General features: G+C 33.1%; 1 pseudogene; it reads left to right on the top strand.

Moving 5' to 3' along the window:
* LOC106471515 overlaps positions 1–4,438 on the top strand; it is a 46,153-nt pseudogene that overhangs the window by 28,355 nt on the left and 13,360 nt on the right.

Genomic DNA, 4,438 nt, shown 5'->3' with positions numbered 1-4,438 from the left:
TCGGCAGTCTTCTCCTAACGTAGAGAGTTCTTTCACACCGGTTTTTTAACCTTTGTCTAAGGAGCAGGATTTATCAGCTGGCTCTGGTCTTAATGAAGCCTCTGGTGCAGGATTTATCAGCTGGCTCTGGTCTTAATGAAGCCTCTGGTGCAGGATTTATCAGCTGGCTCTGGTCTTAATGAAGCCTCTGGTGCAGGATTTATCAGCTGGCTCTGGTCTTAATGAAGCCTCTGGTCACTTATTTTTCTTTCTTTACCAGTATATGTATACCTTTAGTATCTAGTTTTGTTACAAGATTCCATTTTGAAATCTTTATTTTTATCCTCCACAGTTCCTCATATTTCCTCTTGCCTTTTAGTAGGGTTTTGCTCAAACTTTCAACTCTTGCTTTGGTTTTGGAGAGGATCATGGAGTCTTTGTGAGAAAATTATTCTCACCTTGTTCAATAATTTTCTGATCCAGTATCCTCAAATTGTGGATTCCCAGGTTTTTACTTTCATCTTTTCATAGTGCTGAAGAAATCAGGCAATGTTAAGATGTATTTACCAAGTTCGGATTCTTGCATGTTTGTTAACCACTGCATTTGTCCTAGACACAATTATAAATTGTATGCTGGGACTCCATTGCGTTCTGGAAGTGGAAAGAGGGTGCCATCTAGTGGATGACGATGCCTCAGCAGGTACTTTTCCAAACTCTGCATGCAGTTTTTTGTGTGGCCTTAGAGATATCTTAGATGTCTCAGTTCCAATCAGTACTGGAATCATCTGTGACTTTTATTATTTGATATTCCCTTCACTGTCCTCAAGTTGTTGGAACAGGTGGGTCCATTAATTTAGCTAGTTAAGTTTTTTAGCTATGGATGAAGAGGAGCTACAGCTTCTGGAGCATGTCCACTCATGAGAACCTTCCTCTACAGGAACAAGACGTAGTATTCCTCCTACCTGTTTATGCCACTATTTGTATTCCCTCCATTGATTCCACAACTACAATAAACAAATACTGTCCACAGTTGAAGGGTTACCCTGCTGAGAAGATCCCTTATTTTTGAGTATCCTTTAGTCCAGTCTTTCTATAAGGCTGGTCCACACCTCTCATTTTCCTCAATTCTAGTTGTACAAGCTGTGATTCTGGATTCTAATCACTACTTCCTTATTGTAGTCGAGATGATTATGTATGATTTTCACTCTCAGTGGTTCTCATCCCCTTTATCATTGTGAGTGTTCTGGTTTATTGTATTTCAGGCGGTTTGAATTTTGCATTTTTAGAATTGAGATGAATTTTAAACAGGTACGTACCTCTGAAATACCTTAACACCCATTTCTCCACACAGGTACGTACCTCTGAAATACCTTAACACCCATTTCTCCACAACAGGCTATACATACTTTTATTCGCAACTGCAATTTTCAATAAAATCTTCAGAATTCATCACAAAAAACAAATTCCACATAATGTGAACATCAACGAGAACTGTCCTGATGTGAATGAGAAACCCTAAATTATGATGGGAAGACAGAGCTTAAACAATTCAGTGGAGAATTATGTTTTAGTAACGTAACAGAAATTTGTTATGTTTGTTGACAACACAAGACAAACTCAACCAGGAAAGGCTTTCAGTATTTCAGGATCAAGTACCTGTTCAAAATTCATTTTAATTCTGAAAAGGTTAAGACTCTGCTTATTAATATCAGTTAGGTCTGCATGAAGTTCATTGTGTAATTCTAAACTTTAAGACAGTTGTAAACTTTTCTGTGTCTTAATAGTTCCCACAGATATATTAATTTAGATTTTTCTTATAGATCTTGCAGCTATTTTACAGCAACAGAAAGAAGACTCTGACAGAAAGAGTCACTGGGGTCTGGTTAAACTAATCAACTTGTTAGCACTTGTTAGATTTGTGCTAGGGAAGATCTATTTATTCCTCAGCTATTTCAACACTCGCTCGTGCCAGAAGTAAAGCTGTAGAGATGTTTCTGTGAATTATTTGTTTTTAATATCTGTGTGTTATGTTTATTGGACCCACCCGTCACTGAAAGAATTAATAGTAGTTGCCATGGAAAAAGAATTCGAAGCAAATACATAAATAATTATTATATCTGTTAATATTAATAGCTTAGAAGAACAAGTGTTCTTTGTTCACAGACAATTTTATATGAGAAATTATGAAAAATATAACTGTTTGGAAACGTTCTTTTAAGTAAGAACAGAATAACCAGGATTATACTAGCTTAGAATTAATAATATACACAAACTCTGTAGAAAATAATGTTAAAATATATTGTTTTTAAGTTTTCAGTGTGAAGAATCGAAACTTGAATCTCATAAATACACTAGTGAGACATAAATTGGGATACGTGTTTTTTTTTAATATACCGTATAGTAACCTAAATTAATTTGTGAATAATATTATGTAGGCTAATTTGATATTATACAATGAAACACTGTTTAATGATTATATTAGATTTGTTTTCATCAAAGGTAAAAATTATATTTTCAGTTTAACCTTTTCTGAAAAGAAAAGAAATCTGTAATAAAATCATTACATTTGTTAAAATTAACTTGTGATTCCAAAGCCAGAAACATTATTAGATTACTGGATTCAAAGCCAGCAACATTATTAGATTACTGGATTCAAAGCCAGAAACATTATCAGATTACTGGATTCAAAGCCAGAAACGCTATCAGATTACTGGATTCAAAGCCAGAAACGCTATCAGATTACTGGATTCAAAGCCAGAAACGCTATCAGATTACTGGATTCAAAGCCAGAAACATTATCAGATTACTGGATTCAAAGCCAGAAACATTATTAGATTACTGGATTCAAAGCCAGAAACATTATCAGATTACTGGATTCAAAGCCAGAAACATTATTAGATTACTGGATTCAAAGCCAGAAACATTATTAGATTACTGGATTCAAAGCCAGAAACATGGTTAGATAACTGGATTCAAAGCCAGAAACATGATTAGATTACTGGATTCAAAGCCAGAAATGCTATCAGATTAGTAGATTCAAAGCCAGAAACACTATCAGATTACTGGATTCAAAGCCAGAAACACTATCAGATTACTGGATTCAAAGCCAGAAACATTATTAGATTAATTACTCAATCCAAAACAGGAATTATTATCAGGTTAATGGATCCAAAGCCAGAAACACTATTAGATTACTCGATCCAAAAACAGAAATTATTATCAATGTAATGGATCCAAAGCCAGATACATTACTGGATCCAAGTAATTATTTGATAAATGTAATAAAATGTAGTGATGTTTATATTTTGATTTCTATGTAGAAAGAGATTTGTAATTATATAATTAAAGATACTTCATAGATGAAACAGTTTCATATTGAAAGTTATGTTAATTAATTAGAATATAGGAACAACTTGAATTCATAAGTTTTTAAATTTTTTTCTTTTTGTTTCTCATTCACTAAAACTAGAATAGGAACAGAAATGTTTAAAGAAAAATCTTAAAAGTTTGGTCTGAATGAAACAATTAAAAATAGTGTTCTGTCAACAACAATAAATTGTATTTATAAAAGATAAAAGAAATTTCTCAGAAAATTTTTTATATATTGATTTCACTCTAGTAAAGTGTTGCCATCCTGATTGTTGTCAGATTCTGATAATCTCAACTACTTTGTTTTTATTGTAAAATAAAAGTTTTTCATTAAAAATTCTGCAGTTGATTTTCAGCATTCTTTAATTTGAAATGCTGACTCCAGAAGAGTATGTCTTTTTTGTTAACTTTGTAGAAGAGATGCACATTTTAACATCAAAAGAGAAAGAAAAAGAAAGAAACACAGCAGAAAAAATGAAGGAAGCTTTAGAACAGCAGATTGAGAAGCATCGGGAAACTCATCAGAAACAGTTGGCCTCTCTCAGGAATGAGATATCAAGCAAACAAGAACTGATTGAACAGCTGAGAGAGTGAGTGTAAATCTTCAAACAAAATTTGTAAAGAAACAAACAGGGTCAGAGCTCTTCAAGAAAACTTGTCCGTTATCCCTCTAAGTAGTGACGTATTTACATCACTATGGATGAGACCCTCATATTGCTTAATATTGAATAATTTTGTTGTTTTCTTTGCTTAGTGTAAGAAACTAACTAAAGGATTGTATGAAACCCTCATTTGTTACGAGATACTTTACCAGTAATTAGTTGGATTAATAAAGATATTATTGGTACTTTTGTTCACCTTTTTTTTGGTGTATGAAAAATATCTTTAAAATCTGATGTAATGTTGGTAATCCTAAGATTAAGCAGATTTTGACAGAGATAATAAAAACTAAAGGATCTAATGTGGAATTTTTGTTTTTGATATATATCATCACAGATAAAATTTTATTCCTCAATTTTTAGCACCAACCAGAAGTTGTCCTTGGCACAGGAACGTCTCCAGTAGGAGTATGAACGTCTAAAACAGGAGG

This window comes from Limulus polyphemus, unplaced genomic scaffold (assembly GCF_000517525.1).
Source record: "Limulus polyphemus unplaced genomic scaffold, Limulus_polyphemus-2.1.2 Scaffold4670, whole genome shotgun sequence".
Lineage (NCBI taxonomy): Eukaryota > Metazoa > Arthropoda > Merostomata > Xiphosura > Limulidae > Limulus > Limulus polyphemus.
Note: the sequence above shows the minus strand (reverse complement) of the source record. Positions and strands in the feature narration are given on the sequence as shown.